Source organism: Primulina eburnea, chromosome 18 (genome assembly GCF_022965805.1).
Source record: "Primulina eburnea isolate SZY01 chromosome 18, ASM2296580v1, whole genome shotgun sequence".
Lineage (NCBI taxonomy): Eukaryota > Viridiplantae > Streptophyta > Magnoliopsida > Lamiales > Gesneriaceae > Primulina > Primulina eburnea.
Window position 1 is genome coordinate 23283116 of NC_133118.1, and position 14546 is coordinate 23297661.

Genomic DNA, 14546 nt, shown 5'->3' on the forward strand with positions numbered 1-14546 from the left:
AATTTCATATACTATGACTAAAATTTTCTATTATTCGATATAATAGTACATTATTCAACAATATTCAATTCAATACGATTTATTAAATTATCAGATTTATTTCAGAAAGTGATGAATTCCATACAGCGTCACAAATATGAAATTTACACCTCAATATAACAAATCGATAATTATAATGCCCTGAAATAAATATAACAAATTGTTGATTTACTAATGCGAGATTACTAAATAATTGACGATATTTAAAAAATTCAATATTTCATATCTTGGATATATGAGGTTCAAATGAGTTGAAATTCGGAGATAAAGTAGAAAACTAGGAGATATATAAGTTTTGTGTTTTAAGTTTTGAAAAATGTGTTTTAAATAGAAAAACTCGGAGATAAAAGTAGAAAATCCAAGAGGATTCTTATATTCCCCCCAATATCCCTTATCATCTCATTTGCTATAAAAGTCTATATATATGTTTTTAAAAAGATATTGAATTATTTTAAACTGTAAATTGTCCTCTATTCCTCTAGTTTTAGATTAAGGATAAACTGCTTTTAAATAATCAAATTCAAACTTGGATTTGTGATTAGTGTCTATTAAGAAAATATGTCTTTGCATTCCCTTATCTATAAAAAAGTTTAGCATTTTCTGGGCCACATGTTTTTTTTCGAATAAAAATTGGTATTAACATTGAAAATATGATATTAATATATGTTATTTGATTACCAAATATATCAGATCTAGTATTGTTATATAATTTTTGAGTATCCAAACATGTATAACAAATACTGATATTGATGATACGTCTTTTCACGAATGAAATCGGTACAAAACATTGAAAATGTGACACTATATATGACATGTGATTATCCAAACAAGTGTAGCAAATGTTAATATTAATAAATTTGTTCCAATTTTATAATCAAAATTTTATCTTTTATATCAGATCTAAAATCATATATACTCAAATATCATATATCAATATCATAATTTTAATGTCTTATCCAGATTTTTATCTATGAAAATATATCTGAGTCCTGAGAGTACAAAATTGTTTTCTGTGTTAATCAGATAGTGCATAAATATTTTTTCTTGTTAGATATGGAACACAAACACATATTTGGATTTAAGGATTTAAACGCAAATTTCCCTTAGATTAACAATTACCGAAAAATTATATTCGGTTTAACATAATAATATTTAATAATAATAGTAAAAAATGTCTCTCGCAGTGTATAAAATAGTGGAAAATACTTATTAACCAAAACATTTGAGTGGTTTTTGTGAGCAATGGGGGAAAAACAGAAGTGGCTTACTTATGTAATTATTATTATTATTATATATTTGAAGATAATATTTTGTTGACAATTTTCTTTTCTTTTTTTAACTATTTAAATTAATAATTGTTTATTATTAAACTATTTTTAACTAGTTTTTATCGTGAAAAATAAAAATTTTCTTAAATAGGAAATAAACCTTCAAATTCCGATTTAAAATAAGTTGTTCATCCAAACATAATTGCAATAAAATATCACGAATAATGTTTGCTAAAACTACTTGTTTAATCAACGTAAACACATATCAAGAAAATCAGAGTATTAAAATGTCGTGCATAGAATCTTAAAACATGGGCAGTCCTAGGGTTTAGCCTCCTGCGCAGTCCAAGCCGGCTCATTGGTACCCACCTCTTGTCTCCTCAAAGTCATCATCACCTGCATCGATCAAGTATAGTGAGTCTAAAGAATCAACATGTATAAATTGAAGATAACAAATAATACATAATAAAACCACATGCATCTTTAATGTAGAGCGTACATACTTGAAACTTGAACGTAATAACATAAACATAGACGTGTCATCATCATAAAACATTTCATAACATATTTGCATCATACATACTTGAACATGCATAAGCTTCATCATTTTGCGTAGAGATATATTTCAAAGCAAGTGACTCATAGATAAATGTGTCTGATCAAACTAAACCACAGCACTGGATTGGCAGGGAAGATCCACTACCACATACATGAGATAGCCAGTCATGCTTTACCTGGTGGATTGGTCCATGATCATGTTTTACCGCTTTCCAATCCTGATCTAAACCCAGTCATGCTTTACCGGGGTGGAGAGGTCACTGGCCACGTTCACCGACTTCCAAACCATTCATAATTGCCAATTGGTCACAAGAAGCATACCTCAAAAATAAAATATTTTCTTTTGCACGTCGAACATAATTACATAGCGTTGGGGGATTTTTTGGATCTCTCTTGAGGCCACTGCTGCACATACTAACATGAGTTCAAACACTTATCTTCATAACTTAGACGTATTAGTCATGCTCACACCAAAAAATGAATAATTACTTATGAAGTTTTAAATCTCTCGGGTCTCGATCTCGTTTAATCATCGTACTAAACTATGACATCGAACCCCAAAAAATCCATATATGAAGTGTGAAGAGTTCCCTAAACATAGAAGACACGGACCCCGTGTACACATCCGGGTCTGGTGTGTGTAGCCTCGGAAAACTCAACCTACGGAATTAACAAAGGCACGGACCCCGTGCCAGGGTCCGGGTCCGTGTAGACTCTGGAATTTCACACCATGAAAGAACAAGGGCATGGACCACATGTCAGGGTCCGTGTAGACTCTGAAGATGGTAAACCAACAGAAATCATTACACTTGTTGCTTAATCCTCATACTCAATCATACGGACCGTGAACCAACACCTCGAGACTCATCATGGATGCTATGGCAATGATTCAAACTCCCAAGACGCCTCAAAACAACGATACAAATCATACAACGCAACTCAAACCGTGAACACGAGATTTTGACACCAAAATGTTTCATACGACTTCTAATGCAACCAATTGCCTATCGACACGAAACGAAGCACCACAAATCATTCCAATATCATACTCACAATACTTAAATGCAGCAGAGATCACCCAATGAAGCCTGCGACAAATAACTTCAAGAACACATTTTCAGAAAAGTGCAATTTGAGCAGTCTCATGAAAACATTCATAACTCACTCATTTTTTGTCCAAAAATTTAGAATTCACTGTCAAATCGAAGGTATCGAAATGTTCTACGTATTATATGTTGAAAACTTTTCCAAAAGTTGACCAAAATTTCTCAGAAATCAAAATTACAGCAGAATTCGGGTTTCCATATCTAAAATCATTTCAAAATCGATCTAAACCAATTTTTGCTCAAATTTTGCACAACACACATGAATTTTTACACATAATAATTATAAGAACATGTACAATAACGAGATCGATGTATAAACGAAAGAATATACATGTATTTTGATATTTAAAGTTATCGAAACGATGACACTGAAGCGGAAAAGATACGAGGGTTGTGACACGATTTTCTTGAAGAAAAGTGGACGAGAATTGCTGGAAAATTTGAAGAGAAAGAGAACGGCTGCTGGTATACTAGAACCCTAAGCTTTTCTCTTCAAAAAGATGAAATGAAATGGAAGGAAATATGTGTGTGTTTAACGAGAGTGGTGTGTGTAAAAGTGTGTGTGTGCATGTGTTAACGTACGTGTGTGTGTGTGTGTTTAATTAGGGACAAATTGCTTAATTAAGAATTAAAATGTTTATTAAAAAATTAATCCCCAATATTTTTTCAAAATCTTCTAATTAACAAAATAGATTACAAAATTGCTAAACTGTAAAAGTTTTAAAAAAATCTTAAAATCACCTAGTAAATAAATTAGGCTTTTAAAATGCTAAAAACTAAATAAATCATTTAAAATGCTCCAATCCTAACTTAAAATAAAATACCACATTTTAAAGTTACCAAAAATCGTCGCTGGTCTCTTTTCCTTGATCCCGCATCGAATAATCGCCTGAAAAACATAAACTCGAGAAAACGTTTTAACGTGCATAACATAAACATAAATAATTTAAAATAATGCAATTTCATAAATCATGCCTCACTAAAAATCGTTTTAAAATTAATTAAATAATTAAACAAATAAATAAATGCATGAGTTTTACGTGTACTGATTTTGAGCTCTACAATTCAGAATCCATGCGTTTTTTTTTTTCTGCAACCCCTGACACCAACTTATGTTGTGTTTTAACTCCCTCCAAATGGTCATTTTACTATTTTAGCTTTAAATACTTGACAATTTTCTTATCTACTCATTTCTTAATTCAATATACACATTATTTTCTTTTGTTTTTTTACTAAGAATCTATTGACTCGAATTAAGTACTTATGAGGTCAAATCTAGTGCCACTTACTCAAATTAAGTACTTTAGTTTTATTTCACTCCCCGATGGGGTTTTTTTCACCCTTCCCTCACGGTACTACTTCGCTATCGATCACCCAGGAGTATTTAGCTTTGCAAGGTGGTCCTTGCTGATTCACACGGGATCCACGTGTCTCATGCTACTCGGGTCAGAGCATAAGCTAGTGATGCTTTCGGCTATTGGACTTTCGTCATCTAGGGTGCAACATTCTGGCGAAGCATTATGTATAATATTTTGATTTTACGGATGCCACCAAAAAATCCACTCAATATTAACTCCGTAATAAATAGTTTACATATTCAAATAATTAAATAGGGTATTTACGATGCCAAATCAAGTATCTATTGGAACGAATTAGGTAATTTTGAGGCCAAATTGAGTACTCACTAACTCAATTTAGGTACTTTAACTACCAATTTAGATATCTGTTTTTGATTTCATGATGCTTCCAACAAAAGCCACTCAATATTGCATTTTTTGAATCCTCAAATAATGCAATAAGGGTATTTAAAAGACCAAATAAAATATCTATTGACTCGAATTAGGTACTTTAATTACAAATTCAGGTATAATATTTTGGCTTCACATATGTTACCAACACAAATCACACAACAACAATTATGATATCAAATTAAGTATTCATTTTTTTCTTTAATGAGTATCAACAAATATTGTGAATGAATATTAATTATTATTACACATGAATAGTCCTTAGTATAATAAATGATCATCAATAGGTATTGTGCATGAATACTAATAAGGATGATATCTAAAAGTATTCACATGTTATTTAATAATTATCAACAAGTATTGTGAATTAATATTAATGAGTATTATAAATGAGTAACCATAACTATAATGATATAATACTGATAAATAGAATGAACGATTACCAACAAGTATTATTGATGAATACTACTAATGATGATATTAAATGAAGTATTCTCTTATTATTTAATGAATACTAACAAGTATTTTGAATGAATATCAGTGATGATTATACATGAGTAGTCATAAATATAATGAAAGAATATTGGTAAAAATTTTAAACTTTAAAGAGCAACATCAAGTATCACTTGACAAAAATTAGGTACTTTATTTACCAATGTATGTATCATAATATTATTTTATGAATTATAAACAAGTTATTCAAGATTATATTCCAAATTTATTTTTTGACAAAACAAATAATTTTTTTTAGTACTTATGAGGACACATGAAGTATCACATGACGAAAATTAGGTGTTATTATACTTATATATAGATATATCATATTGTTGTTATATGAACGCCAAATAAGTCATTCAAGATTAAATTCAAAGTGTATTTTGAAAGTAAAAATAAACAAATTTTAGTATTTAAGAGACAACATCAAGTATCTCAAGAAAAAAATTGTGTAATTTTTATATCACCAGTATTGTGAATGAGTACTAATAAGTATGATATCAAATTAAGTATAATCTTGACGTTTTATTAATAACAATAAATATTTTGGATGAATATTAATAAGATAGGGATTGCAAACACTACCTAAATATTACGAGTGAATATTAATAAGGTATTGATTGCAAACACTACCTAATGCATTTTCCAAAAAATACCAACAATGATCGAATTTATGGTGATCGCTCAAGATCCAGTATTTTTGTGACGCTCCGAAAGTTTAAGAGTCCACACGAACCACATTCATATAAGTTATTAAATTCTTTTTGTATTTAATTAAATGTTTTAATCGCATCAATTAATTATGTTGTGCAAATTTGCATGTTTAAGATATATTTTTCTACATGATTGCATTAAAATGTATTTTTAAAGGTTATTCGAGTTGCGATCGAGGAACGGAGACCGAGGGCTGAAAAATAGAAAATATTTTTATTAAATAATTGTTTTTAATTATTTAGAGTATGGGCGATGATTTTTCATATTTATAAAAATAAAAGGTTTTGAGGTGATTTATACGATGGGATGTAAATTTTATCGGTGCGGGTTTTTCAACAAAAATACGAGCTTTTTGACAACCCGGCTAGTAAATTAACAAAATTATTTAAACAAAAACTTTGATAATATTTTATTAAATCCTAATTAAGACTAATTGGACCTAATTTGAAGGCTTATTAGGCCTAAGCCTTGTTTAGTAAATAAAAAGGTATATAATATGTTAAAACCCTTTTCCCCATCTCTCATAACTCACGGCCCACACTCATTAATAATTCAGAAACTCTCCCCCACCACAACACACGACACACACGTCTACAATAATTGAAGAGAATAATCGAGAACAGCCAAGGAGAATTTAAAGCTGAGGACTTGCCCCATTCTTCGTCGTCAACGTTATTTCGTACGTAAAAAACGCAAAGGCACGCCATATATCTCCTTTTCTCATCTATCACATCGTATTAACATTTTTATTTTGAATGCATGAGAAACATGGTATTCTATTGTTATTTTCGGATTTGCTCAGATACATGATGTAAACTATCGGTTTTATGCTATGATTCACGTTTTTCAAATAAGGGGCTGCTATGATGTTAAGAATTGATCATGTGATGTTTTTACACGTTGAAAAGGGTCCTAGACACACACCGAACACCATACATCAAGGAGCAAGAAGCGGGTTTTAATATTGTTGTCATGGGGAAGGGATCGGATTCTTGTACATGCGGATGGTAGGGCCACGACTTGGGGACCAAGTCTCGGACGGGACCTGGTTCGGACAGGGTTAGGTCCTAACCACGTTGGAGTTCGAGTGGGGAGGGCTGGGAGGAGTCCTAGCGATTTAGGATTCCTACCCGAGAACCTAGTGCAGGTTCGCGCAAGGATGCACAACTTGTGTATGGGAAGGGGGCTCGGTCCAGGGCTCAGGGGCTGGGCTAGGGCGAGTCATTGGGGTCCTAGGTAGGTGCGTGAGTGGCTGGTTCAAGGTCTGGGGCGTCGGCTAGGTCCTAAGTGCTCATAACATAGAGTCCTTGCATAATGAAACTCTCGGCCAGCATAGGAGGGAGTGAGGGGCCTTTGTTTTTGGGTTTTGGGATGGTTTTTATGTGATCTAAGGGTTCAGTAGGGTACTCTAGGATGTTGGTCAGGGTTTGGATCAACTTGGTTTGGGGGTGACTCGAGAAAATCGAAAGATGGCTCGGGGTTTAAGTTTATGTGTCATAATAGGGTTTCTAAACTAACATAAATTGAGAAACGGCTCACGGGGGCCGAGTCGTAGTTATTTTTAATTTAGGAATTTTATATTAAAATTTGAGATTTTTCGGGATTAAAATACCGTCAAAACAATTAATTAAAGATAAATGAAAACGTTTAATGTTTAAGCTAAATAAAATTATGAGAAAATTAATTTATGTAAATAATTAGTTGAGACATGTTAGAGTGAATGAAATTAAGAAAATGTCAAAATCGAGGAATTTTAGGTCTAGGGTAAAACGGTCTTTTTACACCTAAAAATTTGTAAAGGTCATGGCAGTGCCCTAAATGTTGTTTTTATGATATTATGATTGTTTTGAAATGTTTATGAAATGTTACATGATTAAATTATGATTTTAAATGTCTATCGGATTTTTATGATTTAAGGAAGACATTTAAAAGACATGTTGCATGCTTGGTTTCAAAAACAAAAATGTTATGTCATGAATGATTTTATAAAGTGATGTGAATGTAAAGAGTTGAAGGAAGTGAAGTAATTGTGACTAATTCAATAATGTTGGAGATATGATGAGGGCGACGGTCCCAATGGGAGCCTGACGATCGTATTTTCATCATTACGAATATGAGGATATGAGGATATGATGTAAAGGTAAGAATGAGAATATCGTGAGGGGAAAAGGCCCCAGAGAGAGCCCATTTATGGGAAAAAGCCCTAGCGGGAGCCCCGACAATCGTATTTCTATTGGAAAGAGGATAGGCCAAGGCTCAGTTGACAGGTGAGAGTGTCGCTAATGTCTCCGCCGCCCAGTACTGTGGTTACATGTAGATGGATCCATCGAATTTTGAGGTTTGAGCAAAGTCACAATTAACGATCTGAATTCAACAAAAGAAAAGGAAAAGGAAAAGGAAAATGTTTATGATCATGATAAAAAAATTTATGTTATGTCACGTTGAGGAGAAAGAAAAAAGTTAAGGTTTATTTACGCATGTCATGAAATGTTATTTTTACATAAAAGTATTTTCACTATTGCATGTGGTTTGACACATATTGTTTGTTATAAAAATTATGGTGTGTTGAGTCTTTAGACTCACTAGGTGTGATGGATGCAGGTGAGATTGAGGGAAGTCTTGATGGACGATTTGACTGGACTGAAGGTGCACACAACCCGAGGACCATCGCTTCTACTTTCCGCATTTACGATTTATGATTCATGATTTACGTTAAAGATTTTAAGACTATTTATTTATGCTTTTGAGAGATTTTTGAGAGATTTAGTATGAGATATATTTTTCAAATTTATTGCTTTTTTTGTTTGGTAAAACGATTTCATTTTTTGGCTATTTCACTTGATTTTTAAAATACAAATTGGTTAGTGTTTTTTTTAATGGGTAAAATATTTTATAAAAATATTTTCATGTGGTATATGGTTATGGCTGTAAATTGAGTGATTTAAAAAAAATCTAGTACTTTTAAGCAATAAAAAGGGCAAACGTTTCAATTTTCTTACACATTTGGAGTATTAAAATAACCAAATCATGTATCTGGATCCCCAAAATAGGTACTTTGTAAGTCAAAATAAGTACTTACTCTTATTTTATGATAAGTGGTAACTATGTTTTTTTTTAAAAAAAATTAAATGACAACTAAGTATCCTAATATATTTTCCATGAAAAGACCAACAATGACTGAATTTTTGGTGATCGCTCGAAAATCCAATATTTTTTTAGACATCTATAGTATTAAAAAATAGTCAAATCAAGTATCCAAAATCCTATGATAGGTACATTATAGCTCCAAATAAGTACTTACTCTTATTCCATAATGTGTGAGGAACTATATTTTTTTTAAAAAAAAATTAAATGACATGAAAAAGTCATTCTAATATTTTTTTTCAGAAAAGACCAACAATGATTGAATTTATGGTGATCGTTCGAAGATCAATTATTTTCTTAAACATTTGGATATTCAAATAGCCAAATCAGATATTGAAACCCCGAAATATATACTTTTTAGGTTAAAATATGTACTTTTTTCGTATTCCATTATAAGAGATGAACTATATTTTTTGTTTTAAATAAATGACATGATTAAGACATCTTAATGCGGTTTCAATGAAAAGACTAACAATGATTGAATATATGATAATTCTCGAAGATCCAATATTTTTTTACTCATTTGGAGTATTCAAATATCCAAATCAAGTATCTGAAACTCTAAAATAAGTATTTTGCGAGTCAAAATAAATACTTACTCTTATTTCATTGTAAATAACAACAAATGGCAAAAATGTAAACTTGAATTGGTGAAGAGTTAAAACTAAAATTATGTTATTGTCATGTGTTGGGGATCAAATAAGAGTTTAGAGGGAGGGAGGGAGGGGGGGTGAATGAACTCTTCTCCAATTTCTTCTTTTCTTTCTCGGATAAAGAAGGTGCTAAAATCCTGTTAGGGATAGTAGCTTATCTTGTCGTGAATACTTCCAACAGATTACAATATTAAGTGCGGAAACAATCTGATGGAGTGATTGAAAATGTAATATCCGTAGACAGCAGTTGTTTATGGAAGTTCGAAGATAAAGTTTTCTACGTCTCCCCTTCTTCTGTTTCCAGAAGGTATCACTAAAAGACTTTGGATTTTACAGTACAACTCTTGTACACACCCACTTCAGCAGGGCTTACCCTTTGCCTACTGAAATTCTTAGTTGCTCAACACACTGAAAATACGATACAACAAATTTCTGAAAAGACTTTTTTCAGATTACAAACTCTTCTTGATAAAATATGAGTGCAGTGAATAATTATGAAGAGTGTAAGAAACAGTATCACAAAATGATCTCAATAGATCAGATATCTGCTATGAAGCATGTGCTACTTTTCTTTATGTTGAACTCGAAGATATCAAGGATTCGTGGTTTTCTCGTTTGGTGAAAATACAGATTGATTTTGAGAGTTATTTCGCACTCTCTTCTATATGGGTTTGTTCCATATATATAGGTGACTGAGTTCAACGTCTTTAATCAGAAACTGTCTTCTGACTTCTGATAGAATCAGCTTTATTACCGAAATAGGTTCCTGCAGAAAAGCTATAAAACAATCAGTCCTGTTTTATACTAAAATCGGCAAAGTGAATTAAATGACTTCGTACAGTGATTAATGTTGCAATTAATAATTGTACTAGAAAAAAGTAACGGTAACATTTAAAACTGATAACGTTAAGATGTCGAGTCTAATAAAGTCCTTTCTTCTGCTTCTGATTCTATATCCGTTTAGGTACTTCTTCTGATTTTCTACGCTACTAATTCTGCTTTTTAGTTATCTGCTGTTTTACGAGTGATCTACTGGTTTTGATTTTCATCGCCACAATAAATTTAGATCTAACAATTTCCCCCTTTGTGGTGATGCCAAAACCTAGATAATTTTAGAACGACAATAAAGATAAGACAAATGCAAAACATAAATATAAGAAAGCAGTAAGAGTTTTAACACGAATTTTAATTATTGGTTTCAATATCCCTGTAAATGATTTCTTCATTCTGGTCATCTTGGTCTCTTTGTCTGACTGAGGATTCTGCGTCATCTCTGTTTCTCCTTTGTTCTTCTTCTGTTAGAACTATTTCTCTTTGTTCTTCTTCCTCCTTTTTGGCATCATTGGCAATGACCTGAGCAATTAAGTCATCCATGCGTCCAGACAAGTTTTGAAGCCCATTCGTAACCATTTCCAGATAAGGAGCCTGTTAGAAACTCGGTCATGAAGAGTAGTGAGAGATTGAGATTGGGACTCAATCTTAGCATCCAAAGATTCCATGGTGTTAGAGAACGAACGGATAAGTGCATCATGATCAGTGAGAAGTTGCAAAATATCATTCTGACCAAGCACTAAGGTATCGTATCCTTTGGAAATTGTTTGTCTGAAGGTAATGGTTTCAGCATGCATTCTGCTCATAGATTCTGCCGTGGTAAAGACTTCTCTTGTAATGTAGTCTTGAAAGAACTTAGAACCACTGACTTCTGCAGCATGTTCATGAGATAGCTTCCGAACTATATCGGAGATATTGTTGAGATTTTTCTGTAAAATATCTATCTCATGTTCGATATCGAATGGTTCTGGTGACGGAGTTCTTTCACGCATACGACGCCTCATTTCTTCCGATCATCACGAGCAGTTTGGGCAATTGTGGATAATGCCAATGCAGTAAAAGGTTGAGCTTCTACTTGAGCAGAAAAATTAGGACGAGATCAGTAGATAATGGAGTAGTGAGGCCTTCCTGACCAGCAGATTGTTCAGCAGCCACGGGTTCAACAGCAGCAGGTTCAAAAACAGTAGAAGGGGTAGGAAGTGTGCTTTCTGCTGGTTGAACTACTGCCATGGCGTTCAATTGTTGATCGGGTTGAATCGAATCATTCAAGATCAGAACCATCTCCTCTTGATGTTCAGTAGAGAAAATCGCCAAATTCGGCAAGAAAGGAGACTGGTCAGCATGCGATTCTTCCTGAGTTGGTTCTGCTGGTTGGGTTGTTGGGTGGCCGGAATCATCAGCTGGAACGGTATCCGATACCGCGGGGGAGTCCCGAGTGATAGATTGAATGACTTACTCTACTGAAGCCAATTCACGAACAGATACAAGTGAAGAGGACGGAATAGGCATCTTGGAAAATGCAGGAGTACTGGAAATTATAGCTTCTGGAATAGCTGTAGATTGTTCCTCAACTGACTGAATCTGAGCAAGATCCGGAATAAGGCCTATTGAATACGGTTCAGTCTCTCCAAACTTTTGTTCTTGAGCACTGAGTTGCTCATCCATTATTCTCAGATGTTATGTCAGTACAAAGTTCACTTCTTGATCGTGAGCAGCAGTTGGGATTAATGCATCAAAATTGGACTTAAGAGTCTTTAAGATTGATTCCAGTTTCTTTCGTTTAATTTGCTCAACAATGAAGCTCCGACGGCGCATCACTTCAATCACATTCTCTGTCTTTGCAAGATCAAAGACCTTTAACTCATTCCTTACTAGTCGTCCAAACGAACCCTTAGTTTTGAAAAAGGTGAGGGGATGAAATACCCTGACCTTGTGCCATTCATCAAAGAACTTCATTTCCTCATTAGCAAAATTTTCGATTTCTTCAAGATGAAGATCAACACCAGTCGAGACAGATGATTGGTTAGTTTGAAAATTTTGGTTGTTCCACAAGTTTCTCTTTTCCCTTTTCTGAAACAGATACAGTCGGCACCGGTCGAAACGCAGAAGATCCTGCGGTAGATTCTCGAAAGACAATTCCAGACACGGGTCTAAAAGTTGACGCAGTAGATGTTGTTGGAATAACAACAGTAGTGGTTGGTGTAGAGGCAGAGACAGTTGGTCAAGCAGAGGAACAGCTTTTGGGAACACTTGCCTCAAAGGAACATTTTCCAGATCAGAGAGGGTTGTTGTCTTCTTTATACGAAGAACTGTTCGAGCTTTCTTTTTGAGGGGAGTGGGTGGCTGAGAAGGATTGGTAGGAGCAGCAGACTCCTCGGATACTGTTTTGTCAGAATCAGTAGAGATGACCACTCTCTTTCTTTTATCTTTCTTCTGAAGTGCCACAGCCTTAGTTTGAGCATCGCATTCTTCCTTTTTCATAGAAATAAACTCAGCCACAGTTGGCTTAGGTCAAAGAGCAAGCACGTTGGTAGCGTCTGTCATAGTGACATATGATGTGTCCGATTCAGAAGTGAGGGCAAAACCAGCATCTTTTAGCATTGTGTTGATCTGAACAGCAAATCCAGAGCTTTTCCTTGTAACCATATCTTTCATTATTCGAAATAAGAAATGACTCCAATCCATTTTAATTCCGGAAGTGATGGCAACCATCACTTGGACTTTCTCCTTAGTCAGTTTATCAAATGTGCCAGCTTTGACCAATAAGGCCTTTGCCACAATGTCAGCAAGCACTTGATACTCTATTTTGATAATCTTCTTGAAGCAAGATGGAGACAATTCTTCTCCACAAGCTGAGAAGGTGCTGAGAGCAGTAGACATCTCTTGCTTAGAAATATCGGAGAGTTCAGAAATACCTGAACATGGGAGGAAGAAGGTTGATCCCAATAGTGCTGCATCAATGGAGATGGATGCGTCTCCTTGAGAGTGAATGATCTTTCCTTCTTGAATAGTTGCCCTAGCATAGAAATCCAGAAGAGCAGTTTTGTATATCGTAGCTGGTGCTTCCAAGAATTTTCGGAGTCCTGATTTTTCTAGGGCTTGAAACATCTTCAGAAGATTCTCATCCTTGATGGTAAGGACAGAGGAGAAGTTAACCTGGTAAGCATTCATGGTGTAAGCTCCGGCCATTTGTTTCCTTTAAAGAAAGTATATTCAAAGAGATTGAGTAAGCACGATTTCAAAAGAAAACAGTAGTTAGAGAATAAGATTCTGGAAACGTAAAAAATGAATAGAAGAAACAAAGGCAGTTAATATTCAAAAGAAAATTTACAGCCGTCATTGTAAACACAAGGACACATGTCAATATGTTTACAATTGAGTTATTATTTTTTTGTTATTATTTTTTAAAAAAAAAGATTCAGAACGTGTCAGATAGACCAATGATTTTAAATTTTGAAATTTAGTGATAAGAGCGGGCTATCCAAGCGGTTACTTTTGAAAAAATCAAAAGAGAAGTTGTCGTTTTATGATAACGTCTACTGGAAGTTTTAAAGTACTGAAATAATTGAGCACTTTGATAAAGCCAATAGACTTGTTGTTTTATCAAAAGGACAGACATTTTATCTGTTTTTCGGAAAAAGATACGAAAATCTTAGTCTGACTAAAAGACTGTTCCTTCTCGATAAATGCAACCAATAAATGCAGAGATGTGATATCTGAGGACAAGAAGGATGAGTCTTGGTATTCGTGTAACCAAATTTCCGTCTCTTCAGCTTCTTGAGACTCTATATAAGTGCCTGCAAGTTTACAAACTAATTCATTCAAAATTCTTTTATCAAACCAATACACATGATAGGTGCATATGATATCTCGGAGTCTTCTCTAGAGTCAGAATCAGCAGAGGAATTCCAAAAACAATTTTCAGTATCTCGTAAGCAGATGTTTGAAGACATCTTTTTCTAATACATTAGTGCTGACAAGACCCAAGCT